General features: G+C 39.8%; 1 pseudogene; it reads left to right on the forward strand.

Annotated features, from left to right (window-relative positions):
- LOC149235622 (uncharacterized) overlaps positions 1-27,788 on the forward strand; it is a 58,613-nt pseudogene that overhangs the window by 29,673 nt on the left and 1,152 nt on the right.

A 27,788-nucleotide genomic window follows, 5' to 3' on the forward strand; every position in this document is an offset into this window, starting at 1 on the left:
AAGAGAGAAGGTTGGCTGTGTGAAGTAGTGGGGGTGTTGGGAAAATTTTTTCCTAAGTTATCTCTACTCCTACGAGGCATGAAAGGCAATATTTTTAGTTGGTTTTTTGTTTCTTTTTTCCCACACTGAAAGCACCTATAGAAACTGAAATTGTGGTTGAACAAAACAAATTACAACTAGCTGAAATGTACTTGTTGAATGGAAATTTGCAGAATTGAAAAGGAAAGCAATGAAATGCAGAACTGAAAGAAAGGAAATGACTAGTCTACTTTTGCTGAAATAAACTATTAGCGGAATGTTGCAATAGGAAATAGAAGAAAGCAGTACTCCCAGAATACTCTGACGCTTCCCCGGCAATGGTACCAAAAATGGTGGGCACCGGTATTGCAGCAAGAATGCTGCAACTCCTGGGCGACCAACTTTACTTTTGTCAACCTGGTAGTTCGTAACAAACTTGGAAGCGTCAGTGCTATATGCACAAGTACTAGTTCTCACTGCAGGTTGTCACTTGGTCAGTCGGCACGAGATCACTGGGATATCAAGCCAACTTCTATAGATTTCAGAAGAAGCTCTATGTGTGATGAGAGAAAACAAATATTGCTCTACAGATGTTATTCTAACTGTAGAAAGGAGAAAGACTGAAATGTAAAGAAAAACCTAGTAAACCCTAATTAACAAGCTAATTCTACTTTTGCCAAAAACACTATGAAAACCATGAAGGAAATTCCATTACTTACTCAAGGAAGTAAACAACATCTAACCATGCTATTTCTGGAAGTAAATAAGCAAAAAACATATTTTTGGATTTTTATGTGTTTTTATGTGAATTTAACATGCATCTAATTTATTGTGTGTGAGAGTGGCAGCGAACAAGTGGCGTTAGAGGGCAGTTTTGGAGCTTGGGAGGATGTAGGATGTTGTGGATGGGTCCTAGGAGGTCTTAGGTGGCCTTTTGGAGGATTTTTCCACACTCGGCCTTCAAAAGAAAGCCTATAGGAAAAACTACACGAGGACACAAGTAAACTACAGGGGGAAAATAGGGAAACTACAGGAGGCCTACAAGAGGAGGCCGAGAACAATTTTCGCTATTTTGAGGGTGTGAGAGTGGGTGGAAAAGGTGGACGAAGGTTTGAATGAGGTGTTAGGGTGCCTAAGGTCTACCATGAATCACTAGGAGAGAGAAAGATGATTGGGTTTGCTAAAGGAGAGACTAAGAATTTCTATGCAAAATGAAGGAAACTAGGGCAAAATTGAGGTGAGGTTTGTGAGACCTATAGGGCATGGATCAGATAGAGGATGTGATTATTGGTAATCTGGACTATTGCTGGAAGAGTTCTGTTGCATAGAAACTGACAGTCAACCAAGAAAATCAAGCAACCAATGAAATGAGTGCATCCTAGGAAAAACAGAGTTTTGCATTAAAATGGCCTAAACTATGATGTATAGAAAGAAATGCTGGGAAATTCTATAAGAACGGAAAGCATGCAAAAGGACTATTTCAAATCAAGAAGTGAACTTGATAAAGAAGATGTAAAGAACAAAACTGGACTATCAACCTACTACGAAGCTGCAAACATTAGAAGTCCTAGGAATGAGGAAAATATATGTTTTTGTGGTAGAAAGAGAGTCTTTGCCTCAAATCATGGTCCCAAAGGGAGGAAGAGAGGCCAAGGAATTGTTTCTATCCTTTTTAATCTTCTCTGATCACTTTTTAACTTGCTACAGAAAGCACAAATGGAAGCAAGCTACTAAATCATCAAAAGAAACCTATTCTTAACCAGAAGAGAAATACTATTAACAACAAACTAATCTATAAATTGTAGTAAAGCATACAAATACAAGTGAAGAGGTTTGAAGATGGTAAGAGGGATTATAGGTTCCTCATGAAGCTTTGCTTGTCCCTAAAACTGCCTCCTGTAGACACTTTTGGCTCTTTGTAATTCCTACAAGAGCTTCCTGTAGAAAAAAAAAAGACTCCTGAAGAAAACATAGTTTTGGAAGAAGAGGTATAGTGGGTTGAAAGAAATGCCAAAAATGATGGAGGAAGGTGTGGATAAGTTCAGATGGATGCTGGTATGAATTTCAGGGTCCCCTTGGCTCCTTCATCTGCTCCCTGTATTCCTCCTACAAACCTGCAATGCAATAAAAATTCATATTTTCTTTCTCTCTCCTTTTTTTTTTGAAAACAACTGGGGCACCTCAGAGAGGTTTTCACCTTAATTGCCCGCCCTGGGCACCTCCAAGGGAGGCTTTCACCCAGGGATCTTATTCTTTTCCTTTTGTTTTTTTGACATCACTGGGCAGCCTCAAAAGAGGTTTTCAACCCAATGATTCGACTCAAGCACCTCATGGAGGTTTTCACTTGAGTCCTTATTTTTTCTCTTTTTTCTCTAGTGAGTGGGTGAAGTAGAAGCTAAGACATGCTCCACTACCATCACTGTTTTATTTAAATCTTCAATAAAATCTTGCTTAGAGAGGGGTTTCTTGTAGACTTTCAACCAATGTCCATTGACAAGCATGGGGATGGCTTCATCATCAATGGTTTTGATCAGAACTAAACCATTGTCATTGCATTTCTCCATAGTGTAGGGTCCCAACCATCTTGTGCTTAGCTTGCCTTTGAAATCCTTGTATCTTGAATCATAGAGTAGTGCCCAATCTCCCTCTTGGAATTGCTTCTCCCTGATATTTCTATCATGCCATATCTTTCTCTGAATCTGAACTACCTCTGTATGGAGAAGGGCTTGCAATCTGTATTCATCCAATCCATTGAGCTGAAGTAATCTCTCCTTTTGTGCATGGCTGAGGTCTAGGTCCAGCTGAGCTTCCATCCTTAGGGTATTGAATTCAAACTCTATTGACAACAAAGCCTTCTTGATTTTGGTGTCCCCATTGGTCTCTCGAATGGGGAAGGTGCCCTCTATTCTCTCTCCATTTCCTTTATCATTTCTGTTTTCAGTCATTGGCTCCAGATGAATGTTTTCTTCTTCTTCTTCCCCCATAGGTTCTTCAAATATGTCTGGATGTTCACCTAAGGGTTCTTCTCGATTGCAGCCACCAAAGAAGAGAGAAGGTTGGCTGTGTGAAGTAGTGGGGGTGTTGGGAAATTTTTTTCCTATGTTATCTCTACTCCTACGAGGCATGAAAGGCAATATTTTTAGTTGGTTTTTTGTTTCTTTTTTCCCACACTGAAAGCACCTATAGAAACGGAAATTGTGGTTGAACAAAACAAATTACAACTAGCTGAAATGTACTTGTTGAATGGAAATTTGCAGAATTGAAAGGGAAAGCAATGAAATGCAGAACTGAAAGAAAGGAAATGACTAGTCTACTTTTGTTGAAATAAACTATTAGCGAAATGTTGCAATAGGAAATAGAAGAAAGCAGTACTCACAGAATACTCTGACGCTTCCCCGGCAATGGTACCAAAAATGGTGGGCATCGGTATTGCACCAAGGATGCTGCAACTCCTGGGCGACCAACTTTACGTTTATCAACCTGGTAGTTTGTAACAAACTTGGAAGCGTCGGTGCTATATGCACAAGTACTAGTTCTCACTGCAGGTTGTCACTTGGTCAGTCGGCGCGAGATCACTGGGATATCAAGCCAACTTCTATAGATTTTAGAAGAAGCTCTATGTGTGATGAGAGAAAACAAATATTACTCTACAGATGCTATTCTAACTGTAGAAAGGAGAAAGACTGGAATGTAAAGAAAAACCTAGTAAACCCTAATTAACAAGCTAATTCTACTTTTGCCAAAAACACTATGAAAACCATGAAAGAAATGCCATTACTTACTCAAGGAAGTAAACAACATCTTACCATGCTATTTCTGGAAGTAAATAAGAAAAAACATATTGTTGGATTTTTATGTGTTTTTATGTGAATTTAACATGCATCTAATTTATTGTGTGTGAGTGTGGCAGTGAACATGTGGCGTTAGAGGGCAGTTTTGGAGCTTGGGAGGATGTAGGATGCTGTGGATGGGTCCTAGGAGGTCTTAGGTGTCCTTTTGGAGGATTTTCCCACACTCGGCCTTCAAAAGAAAGCCTATAGAAAAAACTACAGGAGGACACAAGTAAACTACAAGGGGAAAATAGGGAAACTACAGGAGGCCTACAGGAGGAGGCCGAGAACAATTTTCGCTATTTTGAGGGTGTGAGAGTGGGTGGAAAAGGTGGATGAAGGTTTGAACTAGGTGTTAGGGTGCCTAAGGTCTACCATGAATCACCAGGAGAGAGAAAGATGATTGGGTTTGCTGAAGGAGAGATTAAGAAGTTCTATGAAAAATGAAGGAAACTAGGGCAAAATTGAGGTGAGGTTTGGGAGACCTATAGGGCATGGATCAGATAGAGGATGTGATTACTAGTAATTTGGCCTATTTCTGGGAGAGTCCTGTTGCATAGAAACTGACAGTCAACCAAGAAAATCAAGCAACCAATGAAATGAGTGCATCCTAGGAAAAACAGAGTTTTGCATTAAAATGGCCTAAACTATGATGTATAGAAAGAAATGCCGGGAGATTCTGTAAGAAAGGAAATCATGCAAAAGGACTATTGCAAATCAAGAAGTGAACTTGATAAAGAAGATGTAAAGCACAAAACTGGACTATCAACCTACTATGAAGCTGCAAACATTAGAAGTCCTAGGAATGAGGAAAATCTGTTTTTTGGGGGCAGAAAGAGAGTATTTGCCTCAAATCATGGTCCCAAAGGGAGGAAGAGAGGCCAAGGCATTGTTTCTATCCTTTTTAATCTTCTTTGATCATTGCTTAACTTGCTACAGAAAGCACAAATGGAAGCAAGCTACTAAATCATCAAAAGCAACCTATTCTTAACCATAAGAGAAATACTTCTAACAGCAAACTAATCTATAAACTGTAGTAAAGCATACAAATACAAGTAAAGATAGGCTTGGCTGCTTGAGTTGGGCCCCAACCCAAGAGCTTCAACCCTCTGAGGTAACTCAGTACTAGCTCAAAAAGGATTCCATCTTCATTATAAACAAATTGCAAGACTACATAAAACTGTCATAAAATAGTAAGCTCGAAATTTGAGCAGAGTTTACACCAGCAAAAAAAATTTGACCATAGTGAGGCCCTACGCCTCTCTACTTATACATCTGAAGCTACCAACAACCTCCTTAAAATCAGGGAGGCTTGGGCCCCAAAACTCGAGATAACTATCAATCATCTTCCACTTGCTCAGCTGCCTTCTAATGCATGATTCGGCTGTTTCTACTCCGAGCTGAATGAAGGGGAAGTCGAAGTGAGGAGCAATAAATGAGGGGGATTCCCTCCTATAATTCATCTCCTCTGTCTACTTTGAGTTATTGCTGTAGTTTGACCACTAGAAATCCATCAATAATATGCATTAAATACATGTTAGACCACATGGCATAATAACTAACTCAACTCACCCTATAAGCATAAATATAATCAGAAAATCATACAATAAGCTAAGAGAATGGTTGATTTGACTAGGTTAGGAGGTAAAATGAGCCCATATAATTAAAAATTTATGAGGTTCATCACTTACGTGAGAAATCCACCAACTCCTCTCTTGAAAGCATTTGTACACACTACAAAATCCTAGTCCGGATCTGTAATATTTAGCACTAGTGCATGTGTCAACAACTTCTTATGATGCTCACAACAATCCTCACATTCCTCTATCCATTAAAACTTACTACCTTCCAACTGCAATGATGTCATAGTGTCTCAAATGCATGAGAATTTCGTAATGAACCTCTTGTAGTAACTTGCCAATCCCATGAATGATCTCACCTCATCCATATTTTTAGGAGCTGCCCATTCAATGATAGACCTTATCTTTTCTGGATCTACTGTAATGCCTTCCTTAGAGACAACATGTCCCAAGTAATGTACCTCAGTCTGAAAGAAGCTGCACTTTCTAAGATTAGCATACAAGTGATTCTCTCTTAACAAAATTAACACCGCTGCTAAATGCTCGGCATGTTTCTAGTCATTCTTAGAATATATCGGTATGTAATCAATGAGTACAATAAAAAACTTGTCCAGATAAGGAAAAAACACACTATTTATCAAACACATAAGTGTACCTAGAGAATTAGTGAAACTGAATGGAACAACAAAAAACTCATAATGCCCATACTAGGTCCTAAATGCAGTCTTGAAGATATCCTCTTCCTTGATGCATACCTAATGGTATCTTGATCACAAGTCGATCTTAGGAAATACGGCTTCCCCATTTCACTGACTACACAAATCATGAATTTTCGGCAAAGGGTACCTGTTCTTGATCGTTACCTTGTTCATCTACCTATAATCAATGCACAATCTGAGAGCACAATCTTTCTTCTTTAAAAATAGCACTGGTGCCACCCAAAGTGATACACTAGGTCTGATGTATCCTTTGTCCAACATCTCCTTTTACTGCAACGTCAACTCTACCAAGTCAGGTGTGCTCATCCTATAAGGTGCTTTCGATGTTGGGGCTACACTTGATACTAACTCAATAGAAAAGTATACCTCCCTATGATGTCGAAACTATGCAATGTCCCCACTAAATATGTCCTGAATCTTCTTTAAAACTGGCTACCTTCTTAACACATCCACATCCTCAACCTCCTTACTGTTCTTACTAGAAATGTGTACCAACAACATCCCACTAAATTTTCTGTGACTATGCTTACCCTACATAGCAGTAACCATCCTCACTGATGTAGGCTTCTTCTTTCCCTTTAAGGTCCTCTTTTCACCACTATCCTCCACACATTCAATGGCCTTGTCAAAGAAATCCACCTTGGTTCTACGAAGGTATAGCCAATCCATACCGACAAAGTTGATTGACACTTGCGAAATTGTGGAGCTTCAGGAGGGACAAAGTTGTAGGGATATAGTAAAAATTCTGAAGATAGGAGGCCGAAATTCTATTTTGTTGCTCGGATGAAGCTGCTAAACAATAAGAGACTAATGAAGTTTTCATAATCATCTTAGAAGGATGACTTCATGGAGGAGGAATGTATTTTGGTCTGGTATAAGTTATTGGATTTTCTCAATTTTTATTTGAAATTTCTAGTGGAAGAGTTTGACTCAGTTTTCCCCTATAGAGGGGTTTCAGCCCTGATGGAGTGCTTATATCTAGTATCGTTAATCTTCATGTTTTGATTTGATGATTTCTTGATGAAGACAAGATAAAATTAAAACATAAAGAAAGGTTAACAAGACTATTAGAATAACATAAGTAATTATCGATATAAGAGAATCTTTCTACCTTTTTAATTTTCCAACTTAAGATATTTTTAATGTTGTTGTATTTTCTTATTCTATATTCAGTCGTGAAATTTTGTGTATACATTTAAGGAAAACCTTTTTGGGGAAAATTTTGGCACTTCCATACCTTTTTTTGATGATATGTAATGTAAACTCATCAAAACTATAATTACAATGCTAGATCTCAAAGTGATACCAAATGAGGAATGCAACAATAAAAAGATTGGAGGGACCAACCCCAGTGGGCAAGCTAAAGTTGCTAAATGATTTAAGTTTCATGCAATAAAATGTCACGTCAATACCTTGGGATGACTACCTCTTTAAAATGCCTCGTTCTTCCTATAAAGTTACTACTACATGTGTGTCCACACATGCCTAATGGTATAGCCCACACATTTGAGAGATTTAAGCTTCATGCAAGAGGTATTAATGTCAATACCTTGGGCTAATTTCATTTATTCCTTGCATCACTCGATGTCCCCATACACTATAATGAGTGCTGATGTATTTATATTAGAGATAGACTTATATTGGACACATTGCACAAACTACAAAGAAATGATCTAGATTTTATACACATGGTTTTATTTGGGTTGCATACATACATACACATTCTATTTCACGTAAAATTTTTCATATTTTTTGAACAACAATATTTGAGTAATTTATGAGACACCAATATTACATTATCTTATACATATCTACGTTGTAAAGCTACCTCTCAACATAATGAAAAGTGTAAAACTACACATAATCATTATTATATACACATTGTACTCATACTTCAATATAAATTAAAGTAATAAATTAAAATTTATAAATGGAAGTGATAAATTATTATTTTTTATAAAAAATAATTATGTTTCAATTGTGCATTTCAATTACCCAATTGTATAATTGTTGTCATTAGGACAAACACACTCCAAAATTTTTCATATGCTCAAATTCTGGAGCCTACTATGGATCTTGTGATGAATCATTCCGTAGTCACTTCTTGTTCAGATGATGCTTTTTGAGCTCTCTTCATCGATTGGAAGTGTTGAAGTTACTTCCTCGCACATGCTCAGTCTGTAACAAGTGCATGAGCCCATTCGTTTACACAAGCTTGAAAAAACATAACATTTTCCATCAAGAATGTGCTTGTGTGATGTCAAATCCATGTCCACGATCACAACACACTGAAAATGATAGTTTCTCACACTCTAGTTGTGTTTGTACTTCCAGTTACGTGAGTTTTACAAACTGTCGCTCCCACACACCTTTGTCATTGCAGGTTTCATTTTCATATTTTTGGTTGTCTTTTTCACTTTCTTTCACTCTAATTAGGTTCATTTTCATGTTACCTTTGCGCTCGCATGTGTTACTTTCACTTCCATTCACATATATCAAGAGTTGTTTGCAGTTTAGCAATTGTTGTCTTTTCAAATGCTAGTTGTTGCACATTGTATGTGCTCCTATTCTGGTGGTTTCAATGGGTTATATTTGTGTGAATGAGTTGTTCTAAAAATGTAAACATCAGTCACACTCATTCCCAAAGTTTTAAGCATTGCCGCAGACGTGTCCTCACGGTCGTCACAAACTGTATCTTTAATGTCGCACTTGTTGTAAAATTGTCACAAAGTTTTTTCATTGAGGGAAGTAAGTTGTTAATGGGTTTTGTATGATCTATGTTGTTATTTCATCAAAGTTTTTCATGTGTTTGATCATAATAGATTCATGTCACTGTTCACATCAATCTCTTCGGTCCCACAGTTAGCCAATTTTTAGAAATTCCCCGGCAACCTAGCATCATCTGGTCTTTATCAATTGTGCACTGCGTAGTTCTAACTGTCAAGTTGCATCCTTCTCCCTTGACACTATGCAATGCAAAATTTCTGCTTCCGAAGACTGTGCACTACATAGTTCTAGTGCTCAAGCCCAACCTTCGACTCCCAGAATTGTGCAATCCAACCCTCCATCATGGCTTCAACTGTGCATTGTGCAATCGATGAGCTCAAGCTCAAACCTTGAGCTCTTGAAATGCATAACTATGAAATCACGAGGCTTTCTTTTCCTCCTAGAACTACACAGTTGGCTGAAACGATGTAAATTCCTTGCAGCTTGGCTCACTTCCTCCCAAAAATCCACAATTCTCTCTCTTGCCCAGTGAATACTGTGCATTTTTCAATATCAAGGCTCAAACCTTAGACCTGATATCTTGAACTACAAAATTTCATAATCACCCAAGCTCCTATATCCTCCAGAACTAAGCAATAGGTTGATCCAGTGCCCATCCCCTCATCCTGTCAGAATGAGCTCCCAGATTGTGTAGTTTTCTTTCTCAGTCTAACATGAACTATGCATTGTGCAGTCTCAAGGCCCAAGCTTCACCCCAGACTTCTTGAGCTACTCAATTGTACAGTTACTGAGCCTCTTTCCTAGCATGTCACTTACCTCTGTCTCAATCAATAGATCAATATGTACCATCTTAGACTAGGGGTTTATCATACTGATGTTGTCTTTTCATGAGTTGATTGGAGATGCAGGTACTTTATTGTGCTATGGAAAGATGATGAATAAGGGGATGGAGAAGTAGGGCATACTAGAAGATGCATATGGATTTGAAGAGATAAGATGATCATGAGTCAAGAAGACGAAGGAACATTAGACTACAACAAAATATCAAGATCAAGACCACATAAAAGAATCCTCACATTGAAGTCATAAAGTGGAAGAAGAAGAAGAACATGTACCCTCATTTCAAGAAGACACAAAGAAATAAGCAATAATAAGGACAACTTGGCACTATCAAAACATCATGCAGTCCATGTCATCAGTGTTATGTCATGTACTATCACAAGTCATCATATGCCACATCATTATTGTGGATTATGTAATTACCTATTCAAAATGTACTATAAAGTGGAAGTACAAAGGACACATTAAGAATATGAAGAGTCATGTAAAGTCGAAATGTCATAGGCAATCAAACAATCATGAGGGTAGTCAAAGAGTGACAAGGAAGGTGAAGCATCACCTCTTGGTTATACATAGACCTTGATTGTATGAGAAAAGGAATTTTCACCTTGGCTCCTCCTACAAGGCATTAGAGAGATAAGCTAGTTATTTTGAGGAGCAAAGAGTGGCTCTAATGCTCTACTATGAGAGCTAGTGATGCTCACTGTATACATGTGTCTTGAAAATTTTACTTAATAATACAATCCTTCATGGCCAACACGTTCTTCATGCATGGATTATGAATATTTGTGAGACTATTATGTGGATGTTTGTATTTCATGCTTGCTTTCATCTATGATAAAGTTGTTGAACTATTTCGATTATTTTGGCACTTATCATATTGAGAATGTGTTGTAATGGTTGTTATTATTGTCACATCCTTTTGGACTATTCCATGATATACTAGACAAAGCTTTCTCATTCATTGGTTGTAATCACTGTCACATTTTTTGTGGACTATTCCATTAGATGTCAAGTAGATCCTTCTTGTTTTCATGTGTTGCTACTTGGGTCGTACTATTACCTCTCTCTTAGAGGCTCACTTTACTATTTTCCTCCAAAGTAGAAGAACTTTGTGTTGGGTGCGGGATCCCCCAAGGGTAGTTTTCGGGCTTAGAGCCCAGATTTTTGTCCAATGTTGTAATTCCAATGTAAAGACTTCGCATTTTGTGGGCGCGGAGTGCGTAGTTGTTAAAAGAGTCATAGGGTTGTCCACCCTTATTTTGATAATGTAATGTCAGTTGTAAAGGATCTACCCATGATCTGCGAACCATGGGATTGTATAAATAGAGATAAGATCTAAGTAGATAAAAAGATAATCAATGAAACAAAATGTCTAAGCAATGAAGATGTATGCGAGATGGCTCTAAAGTGTAAGTCTAAGATTTGGGTTGTAGCGTAGATAGAGGCTCTGCAGCTGAGTGCACAGAGGCCCAGTAGTCTGCAGGTGAGTGCGCGGACCCCTGCAGATGAGTGTGCAGGGTGAGTCGAGTCTTTAATCATATAGAAGTATTAATAAAGAGATGTTTCCTATCATTTATGTGTATTTATTTCTTGTTTATGCATCTGTTATATCGAGTATGAAATTCACTTCTAATGCTTATATGATGTGTGAATGTGTATAATTGTAATGGTTAAGTAAATGCAAGTAAGAACATATGTTTACGTGAAGCTAACTAATATCTATTAATAAGATAAGTAAGATACTTAACCTAGTTTGGGATATATCACAGTTCGCTGCCCTATGGGCGTGAAAGGACTTCAACACCTAGTTAGGATTGTGCGAAAGTTGATTGTTATAGATTGCAAAGGTACAGAAGAGTGGAACAGAGAGCTAGAAAGCTACGTGAAGTCAGGTATAGTTGGAATAAACCGACATCAAAACCATCTCAAGGGTGCGAAAACTTGGTTTCAGCATCTCCCCATACTACTTTAGGTGAGACTTTAGTCTGCGCTCTGCAGGCTGATGCCAAAAGGGCTAGTAGTGTAGGGATTTGTTTGGATAACTAATGCTGAACCTGGGTCAGGCCCCCATAAGCCAACAAATTGTTCCATTGTCGAGACCGAAATCTGCATAGATATGTGTGATGTTGTATCACTGGAATCCAACTAAGAAATAAATCAAAGGCTGGTTGGACAGAAGAATTGACGAGTTCGCGACACAGGAGAAAAGAAACCAATGACTGTCAAAAGAATAGTGACTAGACATCTACCTATATACGGAGATCCATGAAATTTTTTTTGCGTCCTTCCCTACTGAGCTATGTGAGTAGATCACGAAGCTAGAAGATAGCCAAGGAAGGTGGAAGCTTGACGGTCCTATTGTGTGGACCACAGAGCTGGTGTGAAGGTTGGAAGCATCAAAGGATAAGATCACGTGCGCCTTCGATCATTGGCTCGATCACATTATAGGAGGATTTGTTACTGAGTTCGCAGTTGACACCTCAGTCAACTATAGCAAGGCAGAGTGACACTTTCTCAAAGGACCATGAGATAAGTACGTAAAATATTTGAATACTTGGATTAAAATGTTGTTGTGCGAAAAGCAGGTTATGCAATTACCTTGATGTTTGGGGCTTTGTGAAGCAAAAAGGTTTACAGGAATGAAGGAAATAAGGGTCCAGAAAATAGCCCCTTGATTTCACCTCTACAAGCCGAGGAAGAAGAGCTAGCGAAGGTCTCTCCACGAAGTGCTACTCATCTGATAAGACAAAGAATTCCACGAATACCACCCCTGCCCACACCACAACCAGCTTCACTGCCATCACCTCCATCATCACCCATACCAACTCCACCACCACTGTGATTCAGTATGGCAAATACAGTCTAGTTGCCTATGTTCAAAGGTTTGGGAAATGAGGATCCGGACCAATTTTGGTTCGTTGTAAGGGTTGTATGGGAAACGCAAGGTGTTATAGATGACCATATAAATAAAGTAAACCTAGTTAGTGCTCTGTAGGATCATGCGTTGATCTGGTATATTAAGTACTCCATTGACCACTCGAATGCGAGAGTCGCCAATATTGAAACATCGCTAAATAGAGAATTTAGCAAGCCTAAATCTGAAACGCAGTCGATTGTGGGATTCAAAGAGATCACGATGCTACCACACGAGACACATTGGGAACTAAGTCAGAGGCTAAAATGTATGATCCGCGAAGCCAATATGAATTTGATAGATTGATAGCATCGTGAGTGGTTTGTAGCTTCGCTACTACCACATTTAAGGAGTGCACTATCGCAGAAGAAGATAACAAGTCAGCCAAAGGCATTAGAGATTGTTATGAGGCTACATGAGACCACAATGCAAGATCCTAACCTAGGAGTTCAGCAGATCCACACGTACCTGAAGAATCTGTTCCTTGAGATGCAAAGTCTGAAACAGGATAGGCCTATTCGGCCAGAAGTACGCAAAGAAGTGTGGTGCATAAAATGCAAGCTTCAGGGTCATGAAAAAGACCACTGCCCGGTCTTTACAAATTACCTTGCAGGAGGAGGACAGATGCCTTTAAGGCTGGAAGCTCAAGTGGGACCTAGCACGGTGCCTGCTTTGTGATGCGCTATCTATCAAATAGTAGGAAAACATGCCACAGATAATTGCCACTTGTTACAAAAGTATACACAAAGTCCACAACAGTTGTTCTGTAACTTTTGTAGGTCAGTGGGACATGATGAGCGTACTTGTAGAAGCTATGAATTGATGATGGATAGAACGCCTGCCGATAGGGTTCAGGCCGAAACGCGGCCCCTTAACCTGAATATAGGGATGGCGTGGACAGGTTTTCAGGGGCACAGAAGAGGCCGAAGCAGAGCAGAAAATGGTAGAGGTTCCAGAAAAATTGATTTGCTATAATTGCGGAGGGCCAAGACACTATGCCGACGATTTCACTAATCCAATGCACCCGTCATGCAAGTATTGCGCACTGTTTCATCATGAGACAAATGATTGTCCTACACTGATAGCCAGGATACGTGATAAAGGAGCGCTACCACCTCCCCTGACTCAAAGCCTGCAGATGATGAGGTTTGAGCCATGCGAGGAAGATCCAAACATAAACATAGTGCTCCGAAGTGGAATCGCGATGGGAGATGACCAAGGAAAAAAACCGGAAGACAGTACTTGGGTTCGCAAAGCCCTGGTGAAAGAAGCTGAGTTTGATTTGGAGTGCACTCAGGAAACCTTCATGGAAGCTAAGAAGAGCTTCATTTAGGCCTCCAGTTTAGGAAGCAAGGATAAACCGGAGCCGGAAATGGACCCCTCTATGCTGACAACTTTCCTCGAAACCTGTATGAATTTATTGCGTGACAATAATGCTATAAAAGGGTTATAGGAACTTATAAACAGGTGTGCTGGGACCATGTCAGGTGAACCGCGCGTAGTCTGCAAGATCGAAAAGCATAAGACAAGGATGGGGCGTGAAATGAGACTAATCGCACAGATCGGAGAATATGAAATAGATCAAGTCATTCTAGATTTGGGATCAGACGTGAATGTTTTACCGAAACAGACGTGAGAGCGAATGGGTAGACCTATTCTGAAATGGTCTCTGATTCAACTAAGAATGGCGAATTAGTAGAAAATAATACCCATGGAGTGGTTACAGGGTGTAACCATGGATATTGAAGGAACGAGCGTGCTGGTAGAATTTGAAGTCATAGAGATTCTTGATGACAACAATCCCTACCTCGCACTCTTGGGAATTGACTAGGCTACTAATATGAATGGGGTAATCAATATGAAGAAGAGAAAAATGATCTTTGAGAAGAAATCACTGCGCATAATAATACCCCTGGACCCTGCTAAAGGATCGTGCTATACGGAGTTGGTCCGCGACTATGAGAGCGATGATGACATGGACTGCATCTATAAGATAATAGCACGAGACCAAGACTGGGTGAATCCCACCACGGATGGGCGGATTACATGGGAGTGTGAGAGTTCCTACACTTCGGACTCCGATGAAGAGATACAAAGCTGGCAGAATTGGTTACACGAAGTAACTACGCTGAATTGCAATATGATGACCAGGTCGCTGCATTGTGTATTTTCAGAGGTAAGGAATATGACTTTTTATGATGGTCTAAATGAGGTAGATGTCTTCTTGGATGCATTTGATAGGGAAGTGCCAGAAAAATAATGATTTTAGGCCTTTCACTGGGTACTATGTGCTATGCCCACAAGATGGTGGGGTATGCACAAGGGACATTTTGATGAGTGGCACGAATGTAGGAACATGACGTGAACATGATTTGGGAAGCCTACGATGTGACTGATAGACAAGTATGATGGGTATGATGATCCACGCGCATCTAGCCAAGTGGACGCAGGCTTATGGAGAAAAGTCGTGACCTGAGTCGGTTCACCTATTCTATCATACCCTGGATGTTATCCTAATGAATTGGTATGTAGAAATAGAGCTTCACCATGGGATAGGTGAATGGGATATCCTATGTGGAGGATTCATAATGACCTTTAGTTTTGAGGGCAGATTTGACAGTATTTATGAAGCCCTACAAGAGGTGAAAGCAGCCATCTCTAGGATACCGTAGGATCCTTTAGACCGAACATAGCCTAAATGGGATACTCAGCTGAGTCTCGCTCTAGAATGTTACAATGTAACTGCTAAAGAAGAGGATGAAGTTCCACGGAAGATTAATATTCCAAAGACAGAAGGCCACCTCGAGGTTCAAGGACCATAGATAGAGAACCATGATATAACTGCGCCAGTGAAAACTAGGCAGGTGAACATTGGTATGGAGGCATAGACCAAATTCATGAAATTGGAGACTACTGGGACGATGCGATAGTGGATAAGGTCACTAAATTACTCCGCGAATATCAGGACTTATTCCCGACCAAGTTTGCAGATTTGAAAGGAATAATCAGATATTTAGGAGTAATGAATATCATGTTAAAACCTGACGCGAAGCCAGTTAAGTATAGGTCATACGGATTAAATCTAAAATACAAGGAGAAGGTTCGCGTAGAACTAGACAAAAACCTCACAGCAGGCATCATTGAGCCTATGGAAGAATCTGATTGGGTAAGCCAAATGGTGGTGCAAGAGAAGAAGTAGAAGTACGAGATAAGGATATGCATGGATCTCAGAAAATTGAATGAAGCTTGTGTGCATAATCCATTCCCAACTGCATTCACGGATGAAGTGTTGGACAATGTAGGTGGTCAGGAAGCATATTCCTTCATTGATGGGTTCTCAGGGTACCACCAGATGAAAATTGTGCCGGAGGATAGGATCAAGACAACCTTTGCGACTGAGTGGGGTTTCCTTCAATATACTATCATGCCATTTGGATTGAAGAATGCGCCAGCCATCTTTTCTCACGTGGTTGTTGCAACATTTAAGGAATATATTCATAACTTCTTGAAGGTCTATTTTGGTTACTAGACTGTATTTGGGTTGGTTAAGCACCATGTAGGGAGCTTGCACATGATGTTGGATACCTGTTGAAGATAGAAAATCGTGCTCAACCTCAATAAGTGTCTATTTATCATTCCTTTTGGGAACCTATTGTGACATGTGGTTTACAAAAAAGGGCTGATGGTAGACCCCATGAAGATCATGGTGATTCTGAACTTGGAAGCGCCAAGAAGTGTGAAATAGTTACACGCTACTCTTCGACATACGGGTGTTGACATCGTGAATTTTTCTATACCAACAATGGGAACTAACCCGATTGCAAGCCCTAATTAGACCTGCTTTTGTATGGAATGCCTAATTCCAACGAGTTTTAACTGACCCATAAAATGTTAAATGAGTTGAAATTTTATTTTGTGAAGAAGGCTTCAATTACATCAAAAAAATAAAACAACTAACCACTATGTATCAAATGTATCAAATCCTATCTAAACTACTTAAGCTAGTGCTAACTATCCTAATCTATCCTGCAGGAGCATAACAAAAGGAGGTTAAACATCATATAAAATTCCAAGTTCAAATGAATCAATTACTGGTTCACATAAGAACAAGATTGTATTAAATCCTAATTGCAATATAATTAGTTATACAAGAATACACATTCCTTTCCATACAAATAACATTTGCAACTAATGTTTAACAGAGTTTCGAATCAACAACCTTTCATGATTTAACCATGATATGAATCATATTCAAATAAACTGGCATAACCTTGAACTGTAAGTTATCAACATGCACAAAACAAATATACATTTGCATTTATGCTAGCCACAATACCCTGTCTCAAAACACATGAAAGCACAGGATCTCAAATCTGAAACAAAAGGCCTCTCATTGAACCAAAACAGTCTCCTTTATTCATAATAAACCAAAGTTGTTTTCTGCCAAACAGAAAGCCCTTCGCTCATCCACCAAGGTAATATTTATGCCCCTCTAGAGATGACCTTCAGTCTTCCCTTTTTACTTTCCCCCCCTCCCTCCACTGTTTTGAGTAGACAAATCAAAATATATAGAGATAGAACCATCCATGTAACCATTGAGACGTAAAATGCATATCTGCTGGAGCACTTCATTTCTTGGGGAAATGGACAGATGTTAATTAAAGGGGGTGAATGTGTGTCATCTCCCTAGGATGAAACCTAGGACAACTTTTCCTTTAGAATACATAGGCTACGTGTGGAACCCAACTGAGAACGCCCAAGGTCGAATCTTTAAACAGAACATACTCGCACACCTGAATTCTTCGGATCCGCTCAAGCGTCTTTTACTCCTTGCCTGTAGAGACGATTAACATTAGCTTTATGATTATGAACATATGATAGAAATTCCCAAGAATAACTCTTGCCATCATTGAAACTTTAAAATGATAAGGCGTAATGAAATCAAAAGGAGTGAGTGTGAAAGAATCGGCCCCTGGCTCAGCCAAAGTTGTGTTGCGACTAAGCCAAAATTGCACATATCAATAGGAAATCATAAGCAACATCACCCCGATTGGATTTCCTTTGAAAACCTGGACCACGACAATTCATAGAATGCATAGGAAAACATGGGAAAACCGCGGCTGGACCCTAAGGCGGACTTCAAAAATTATGTATCGAATCTATAACCATCGTCGGGTCCACCATATGGTGTCGCACCTCATGCATGAAGACTAGACTCTACCGATAGTGACTTTCGATGGGGCGGGGGCGGACCCAATAATATATATATATTATGTTTAATAGGATCGGCAGGTCCGCCATATCGCATACTGCAATATGCACAGGCCTAGGGCTCCGCTGATTGTGATATGTGATTAAGCCGGACCCGATATACACACACACACACACATTATATTTAATAACATGGCAGGTTTGCCACATCGTATTGTATTTTATATATGATTCCTGGGTTCTATCGATTGCGATAAGCGATGGGGGAGGTTGAATCGAAACACATATGTGCTGAGGTTAATAGCCCCAGTGGGTCCACCATATCGGATTGTGCTTTATGTTTATGCCATGGACACTGCGAATTGTAATATGCGATGGGCTCTGGACCCAAAATATATAGATTATGGTTTATAATGTAGTCGGGTCCAGTCCCTCATGGTACGCACTACGCACCAATGTTGCGAAAAGGAATGTTATGTGTATTTTGTGAAGTATTCCCATTATATAGAGTTATGATGGGAATAAAGATGTGATGGAAGACTTTGTGGGTTAAGCACACAAACGATTATAATAAGGGTGGGGGTGATTATATGTGCGGGAAAAAATGTACATGAATGTTTATGAAGATTGACCAGTCTCAATGAAGGGAATGAATAAGGGCGAGCTGGGTCATCAATGAACCATGCAACAGAGGTTTATTGAAGGGGCTTAGCCATCAGGCATTGAATATTTGACTCGACCAAGAGTTAAAACCCCTGGGATAAAACAATTCATTCGGAAGGATAAAAGATCAAACTTCTAGGGGACCCATTGCTATTAGAGCATGTTTTAATAGGGTGGTGGTTGTGGCCACAACAAATGGCGAACCGCTGGGTGAACCAGTTATCTTTGTTCCCAAATAAACCTTAGATCAATAAAACATCGTGGTGTTAAGATAAACTTGAAATGAAAACTGTACAGATGAATAGGCATGGGTTCCACTTCAACATTAATTGTTTCAGGCAGGATAAAGACAAATAGCTTCTTCTTACTGATAATGTTTTGACAGGGATTCTCCAATGGTAGTGTTATGTGATTTATTGACCCTCCTTCACCTGTTTCCCACTTTCAAAATCCTTTTGGGGCCATCACTGAACTGTCAATACCTGTTTAGGTATGTACCTCAGCTCGTTATTGCTCATCAAACTTGATGTAGATATGCTTATCTGCACTTTATATAAGAATTTCAGTGCGATATTTTGACATGATAGAATGGGGCGCAGTCATGGATCTTGCCATATTTTTAAACTATTTAAGCAAGGTTGGGCTTGTTGTGTCAACCAGTACTCTGAGCCCATCAACAGTACCTACTCTAACCAGCTTCTCAAACAACCTGTCCTTCCAGATTGGCACAAGGACTTGACATTTCATTTTCTTTTAAATAATTCCTTCCAGTTTTAGGCACAAGGATTAGAGCAGAATTGGATTTGCCACAGGGTATATGACAACGATCTTAGCCCATGAAAGCAGGTTTACTTGTGGATAATAGGTATTGGACAATTTAGTGTGGTGGATGGGAGCAATGGAGAATGACTTTAAACCTTACAAGAAAGTATAAGCTAGATCTGAGTTGGATTTACTTGAAAATTATGCATTCCTCCATGCCAGTCCAGCTGTAACTACACATTTTGTTTTATAAAGATGCCCTTACATGCTCCAAATATCCAAGTTATCAACAAATCTCACCTAGTTCACAACAGATGCCAATGAGTGGCTTCGTTTGTGTTCCCCCGTTGATTTTTCAGTTTTCATGGGCTCATGGAAAATTCATTTGATTTGAAAGGTAATGACAGATTTAGGATCAGCAAACTCATCAGCAAGTTAATGAGGAAGGCAAAAGCTGAAGGTGGTGAATGGAGGCAATCTAAAAAGTTAATAATGATACTGGAGGACTACAATCAATTGGCTGAAAAGGGTTGTAATTCAAAATAGAAAGAACATCAACTTTGCAGAAAAATGAGAAAGGAAAAGATGGAAATGTAACTAAACTAATAGCAAGAATAAAATGAATCCTATCCTACTCAGGAGGTAGCCACCATGTGGTGGCTACTGGAAGTGTCCCTTGAGATGCTGGCAATTAACAGGGAGCTTTTCAATTTCTCCCTGTAAAGTTTTCAATTTGTAAGTTCTCTGAACAATTTTTTCCATATTTTGGAATGGGCTCAGCCATAAGTGTTGGAATGTTGTCTTACACTGATCCCCATTAGACACGAATACTCGATTACATCCTGAAAACATATCTAATGAGGACAACATTTCGGACCCAGCAACACACTGAAGAATGTGTTCTGTAGAAGGGACAGGGTAGCTATCTTTCTACGATGCTTGGTTCAGGTTTCTAAAATCGATATACAACTTGATGTCTCCAATTCTCCTCCTTACTCACACAAGATTGGCCACTCAGGGGGTGTGTATGACCAGAAATATGATTTTATCATCCAGCATTTTGTTTGACTCTTTCATCACCAATGGTCCCAGGCTTGGATGCATCTTACGAAGCTTTTGTTGGTAGTTCTTAGCCTCCTCTTTGCTCCCATTCATAAGATTGTCATCTTCGAACACCTGCCAATTTGAGATGTCATCAGGCATGGATGGTCTAAAAATCAATTCAATATAACATTTATTCTTTTTCAATCTAAAATCAGGGAAACGTTTTGCAACCATACCAGCTATCAGATTAGCGTTTTGGTTTTTCTGTCGAGGTATGCATGCTATATTAAAAGAATCAAAACTATCAATTAAGCTCCATACCTCATGTTGGTATCTTCCTAGGTGTGGCGAATTGCAGTGTATCCTTTTCCTTACCTGATCCACGATTATCTATGAGTCACCAAAAATTTTAAGATTTTTCACCTTCATATCAATGGCTTTCTTCAGGCCCTATAGCAAGTCTTCATATTCTACCGTGTTGTTGGTGCATGCGAACTCCAACCAACTGGCCATCAAATGTTGGTTCCCTTGCGGGTCAATGAGAATTCTCCCAGCACCTACATCTTCATAGTAGTCAGAGCCACCAAAGTATAGTGTCGAAAACATAAACTCTAATGTTAGATAAATTGAACTGATATATATGAAACTAGTCCTATCATCTACTATATTACAAGGTGGTGCATTAGTTGGGCTACAGGGGAGAGCTTCCAACTGCATGTTTGTTGTAGTTTCATCGACTGTTTCTGTATGTAATTCTCCAAAACAAGTTTCCGTGGTATAAACATTGAAACTATAGTTCCCAAGGATAGAGTTGGTAAACATTACAAGTTCATTGTTGTTGTCTAACTCAGTCACCAAATATTTCATATATCTTTCCTGATCAACTCTCAACATCTCACCCTTCCTCTTCTGAGGTAGCAAGAGATGAGACCAATTAGTTGAGAAATATCCATTGAGTTTTGCTGACCAGTCCCTACTAAGTAGCATTCCATAATCCTCAAGTATATCGACTACCACTATATCGACAACTTGTATGTATTGTGATTTAGCAGCCATCAAAATCAACACATCTTTCAATTCCACAAACACTTTCACATTTTTTCTGTCCAATTGCATAATTCGAGTCCTAGGTTTCTCGGGCAATGCATGCAGTCTTTTAGCAACAACGTAAGGCATAATAGTGGATGAAGCGTTAGAATCTACCAAGCAATTGTGTACATTCATGTTGAGGATTTCAAACGTGATAAGGAAAGGTAGAGTCATGGATTTTTATTTCCTTCCTATCATGGCTGCACTGACATCTTGGGGGTTTCGATTCAATTTTGATAAGGTTTCTTCCACGGCTGCTAGCTTTTGGGCTATAATGGGAGTACTGATAGGTCAAGACACTGAATTCCTGGTTTGGCTGCTTGGGATGGTGGGGGTTTGGAGTTCTGCTCATTCATAGCTTTCAGGAGAAGATCCCTTTGCTACGTTAATTTTAGAAAATCAAAGTATGTGATATTAGCCCTAGATTTCTTAAGATCGTCCACAATATTGTAATAAATGTTATAAATAGGATAGGGTAGAGTAAGCATACCAGTTTTTCCGTTCTTAGCTGGGAGTTTACCATTTTGAGTCACCTTCACTGCAGTGGAAGTTGTATCGTCTTTCTCTGGATGGTTTGCAACTAGGGTATTCTTGGACTGACCACTAGGTCTACCCTTCTCAATAGAAACTTTGGGAATGGACGCTTTCAGAAGGCAAACATCTTTCTTTTTCTGGTCTATAGGTTTCATCGCACCTGGAAGTTGCCCTTTACTTCATGTGTGGATTTCATTAGTGTGGATTTCTACCATAATATCTCCTTCGTCATCATCATTCTCATTTGTATAGAGATCCCACAGTACATTGATTTGATATCCTTCATCCAAGGGTTATTCTACTTGGTATTCTTCCTCATTTTCTTGTTCTAGCTCCAACTCCACTATAGGTTCTTCTTTATTAAGGAGTGATCCAATAAGAGCTAGCTCTTCCATATTTAAACCCCCTTCATTGGGTGGAGCAGGTAGCACAAGTTGACCATGACCACCCTCTATCTTCTTATGATAGAAAGGCTTGAAAGGTCTTTTGTTGTTATAATCTCCTCCATTCCCACTAGTATTCTCTCCATAATTCCTTCTCATATCGATGATTGTGTTGGTCAGTTTCATAATAATCCAATGCAAACCTTCCACATCTGTGGTGTCCCTCTCTTTTCCCTTAGCCACTTTGTTATCACTTCCACTACTCTTCTTGGATGACTGAGAGGCTTTATTTTCTTTAGCCGTATGATGACATGTCATGAGACTGATCATTTCATTCTCAACTTTTATTGCTTCCTCGATAGCACCTTGTAAGGTTTTTGCATTACTTCTCTTGACCGACATCACAGTAGGGACAGGGAGAGAAGAGATGTAGAATTCCATGAGCACCTCATCAATATGTCTAGCGGTAGCTAGGATTCTGTTGAACAAAGTATTGAGCTAGATGTTAAAATCCTTGACCCTTTCTTTGGTGTCCATTTTCAAATGGGATAGCTCTAAAACTAATGCCGCAATTTGTTTTTCATCGCCAAACTCATCTAAGAAGGCATGCTGAAAGGCACCCCATGAGGTAATCGACCCTATTCTCAAGCTAAAGTACCATGTAGAAGTCAAACCAATTAGAGTAAAAGGGAACAAGTGACATACCACATCCTCATCGGCTACCCCTAACATGCACACAACCAGGAAGAAAGAGTGAATATGGTTCTCAACAGTGTCTCCCCGCTCAGGGTCGAATTTGGGTAGTACTCTTTCTGCATTTTTGGGTAAGGCATGCTGTTGTCCAGGTACCGCTATGACATCCTGTGCAAGCCAAGGAGGGAATCCTCCCGGAGGAGGTGGAGGTTGATTCCCACCTAGAGGAGGCAGTGGAGGTTGATTCCCACCCAGAGGAGGAAGTAGAGGTTGACTCCCACTAGGAGGATGAACGTTAGCCATATTATGGATAAGGAGGTTTTGGTTGAGGGTTTCTTCGTTAGGATTTTCCAAATCAGGCCAGGGATTGCCTTCGGAAGGGAAATCCTCAGGAATTTCTGCCCAAGGAGAGTCAATACTTTGCAAAGAATCAAGCACAATATCTTCAAGAGAAGGGGCTACAAATGTCTCTTCGTTTATGTGATAGACCCTTGGCTTTCTTTTTGCTATCGGAGGTAAAGACTGAAAGATAGGGAGTTGTCATAGGGAACGAGCATAAGCCCAAGTAAGTCTTTCGACAGGTTGTTCCTAAGTGAGAAGGTACTCCCATAGTCTCTTTTCCTTGGGTGACCTAGAAACAGGACTTAGAAGGGTCTTTGTTTCCTCAAAATGAGTCTCTTTCAAATGGGTGGAATGGTCTTTTCGACCTCTACGATCCATACATTAATCCTTTTGAGTCCATGGGTGGCATTTATAGATCAATCTTGAAAAGTTGTGGATGGTAGTTCATGCCCTCCTTCTAGCGCCAATTTGTTGACATGGTGAATTTCGCTATACCAACAAGGGGAACTAACCTGATCGCAAGCCCTAATTAGACCTACTTTCATTTGGAATGGCTACTTCCAACGGGTTTTAAGGGACCTCGTAAACTGTTAAATGACTTGAAAGATTGCTTCTGCGAAGAAGGCTTCAATTACATCAAAAAAATAAAACAGCTAACCACTATGTATCAAATGTATCAAATCCTATCTAAACTACTTAAGCTAGTCCTAACTATCCTAATCTGTCCTGCAGGAGCATAACAAAAGGAGGTTAAACATCATATAAAATTCCAAGTTAAAATGAATCGATTATTGGTTCACATAAGAACAGGGCTATATTAAATCCTAATTGCAATCTAATTACTTATACAGGAATACACATTCCTTTCCATACAAATAACATTTGCAACTAATGTTTAACAAGGTTTCGAATCAGCAACCTTTCATGATTTAACTGTGATATTGAATCATATTCAAATAACCAGGCATAAACATGAACTATAAGTTATCAACATGCACAAAACAAATATACATTTTCATTTATGCCAGCGACAACACCCTGTATCAAAACACATGAAAGCATAGGATCTCAGATCTGAAACACAAGGCCTCTCATTGAACCAAAACAGTCTCCTTTATTCATAATAAATCAAAGTCGTTTCCTACCAAACAGAAAGCCCTTGCCTTATCTACCAAGGTAATATTTATGCCCCTCTAGAGGTGACCTTCGGTCTTCCTTTTTTACTTCCCCCCCCCCCCCCCCTCCCTCCGTTGTTTTCAGTATACAAATCAAAATATACAGAGATAGAACCGTCCATGTAATCGTTGACATGTAAAAGGCATATCTGCTGGAGCACTTCATTTCTTGGGGAAATGGACATATGTTAAGTAAATGGGGTGACTTTGTGTCATCTCCCCATGATGAAACCCAGGACAACTTTTCCTTTAGAATACATAGGCTACGCGTGGAACCCAACCGAGAATTCCCAAGGCCGGATCTTTAAATAGAACATACCCACACACCTGAATTCTTCGGATCTGCTCAAGCGTCTTTTACTCCTCGCCTACACAGACGATTAACATTAGCTTTATGATTATGAGCATATGATAGAAACGCCCAAGAAGAACTCTTGCCTTCATTTAAACTTTAAAATGATAAGGCGTAATGAAATCAAAAGGAGCGAGTGCGAAAGAATCGGCCTGTGGCTCAGCCAAAGTTGTGCTGCGACCGAGCCGCAATCGCACATCTCAATGGGAAATCATATGCAACATCACCCCTATCGGATTTCCTTTGAAAACCCAGACAATGACATTTCATCTAATGCATAGGAAAACACAGGAAATCTGTGGCCAGACCCTAAGGCGGACTTCAAAAATTGTGTACCGGATCTATAACAATCGTCAGGTCTACCATATGGTGTTGCACCTCATGCATGAATGCTAGACTCCACCGATAGCAATTTGCAATGGGGCGGGGGTGGACCTGATAATATATATATTATGTTTAATAAGATCTATGGGTTTGCCATATCACATACCGCAATATGCACAGGGGTAGGGCTCCGCCGATTGCGATATGCAATTAGGCTGGACCCGATATATATACGTTATATTTAATAGCACGGTGGGTCTGCCACATCACATTGTATTTTATATATGATTATTGGGTTCCACTGATTGCAATATGCGATTGGGGAGGCAGACCCGAAACACATACGTGCTAAGGTTAATAGCCCCGGCGGGTCTACCATATTGGACTGCACTTTATGTTTATTCCATGGACACTGCTGATTACGATATGCAATGGGCTCTGGATCCGAAATATATAAATTATGGTTTATAATGCCGTCAGGTCTGGTGCTTCATGGTATGCAATGCACGCCAATGTTGCGAAAAGGAATGTTATGTGTATTTTGTGAAGTATTCCCATTATACAGAGTTGTGATGGGAATAAAGACGTGATGGAAGATTTTGTGGGTGAAGCACACAAATGATTATATTAAGGGTGGGGGTGATTATATGTGTAGGCAAAAACGTACCATGAATGTTTATGAAGATTGAATAGTCCCGATGAAGGGAATGAATAAAGGGCTAGGCTATTTCATGAATGAACCATGCAGCATAGGTTTAGTCAAGGGGCTTAGTCATTAGGCATTGAAAAATTGACTCGGTAAACAGTTAAAACCCCTAGGATAAAACAAATCATTCAGAAGGATGAAAGATCAAACTTCTAGAGGACCCATTCAAAATTTGCTATCAGAGCATGTTTTAATAGGGTGGTGGTTGTGGCCACAACAACGGGATATTACAGGATGTTTATCAAAGTCTATGCACAGATCACAGTGCCGATGGAAAAATTGTTGAAGAAGGATGTCACGTTCTGCTGGAATGATGATTGTAAGAAAAGCCTGGATATATTGAAAGAAAAGATGGTTACTACACCAATTCTTGTCTTCCTGAACTAGAAGAAAGAGTTTCATGTCCATGTTGACGCGTCATGTATAGCACTGGGGGAAGTACTGATGTAGGATGGTGGAGAAGGATTGGATCACCCTATCGTGTTCGTAAGTCACAGATTGTCCAAAGCAGAGAAGAACTATTCCACCACTAAGTGTGTGGGGCTAGCTATGGTATATGTACTCCATAAGTATCAACACTACTTACTAGGAGGCCACTTTAAGATGTATATGGATCACTCCGTGCTAGAGTAACTAGTTAATATGCCTGTGTTGGCGAGGCGCATCTGCATATGTCTTTTATTGTTCCAGGAATACGATTTTGAAGTTGTTATAAAGCTTGGATGATTGAACGTAGGACCAGAACACCTATCATGGATTGAGACAGGGGAGGAACCCAGTAATGTGGAGGAAGGATTACCTGATGTGCAGCATTTTCCTATGCACATAGCGAATGGACATTTCGAAGATATAATACACTTTCTAACAACTCGAACTGTGCCGAAAGGATACTCTATACAGCAAAATAAGGAATCAGTGGTGCATGGAGCAGATTTCTCTATCATCGCTCGACACCTATACAAGATGGGGAATGATAAAATACTACGAAGGTATGTACATGAATTTGAATGAAGCAACATCCTCATGGACGCTTATGTGGCCAATGCAAGAGGACATTATGCAAGAAGAGCAATCGTGCAAAAGATTCTACGTGCAGGGTTGTGGTGGCCAACCCTTCATCAGGATTCAAAAGCATATTGCAAGGCATGTGATGTATGTCAAAGAACATGCAGGCCATTGTGAAGGGATGAAATTCCTTTGAATCCACAAATGGCATTACAACCTTTCAAAAAATGGGCAATAGATTTTGTAGGACCCATCAAACCTCAAGGAAAGATAGGTGCTAGGTATATTATCACTGCGATAGAGTACTTGACTCGTTGGCTAGAAGCGCAACTGGTGAAGGATTTCATGGGTCGTGACTACCGTAAAGTTTCTATTTGAACATGTACTGATTCGATTTGGATGTCCAAAGATCTTGATGAGCAATCGCGATACACACTTCCTGAACGAGACGATCAGTGTGCTAATGGAGGAATTTCAGGTGTATCACTAGAAGAGCACACCTTATCACCCACAGGCTAACGGGATAATGGAGGTGTTCAACAAAGTGCTTGAAAACGTGCTGACCAAGGTATTCAATGTGCATCGAAGTGATTGGGACCTATGCATACCTGCAGTGTTATGGGCTTATCGAACGACATGCAAGAAACTGGTAGCACAGACAATTTTTGGGCTTGTCTATGGAGTGGAAGCTGTAATGCCTGTGGAATAAATCATACCTATTCTATGCATAGTAGTTCTCATAGGTATGACGGATCACGGAGCCCTGGAGAAGAGGCTCGTGTAGCTGGATGAGCTCGAAGAAGAATGGATTTTCGCTGGATTTCACCAGCAGGTCCAAAAGTAGTGTGAAAAGGCATGGCACGACTGACACATC

The sequence above is a fragment of the Pinus tabuliformis genome, chromosome 8, assembly GCF_031772625.1.
Source record: "Pinus tabuliformis cultivar Carrire ecotype Pingquan chromosome 8, CPIR1, whole genome shotgun sequence".
Lineage (NCBI taxonomy): Eukaryota > Viridiplantae > Streptophyta > Pinopsida > Pinales > Pinaceae > Pinus > Pinus tabuliformis.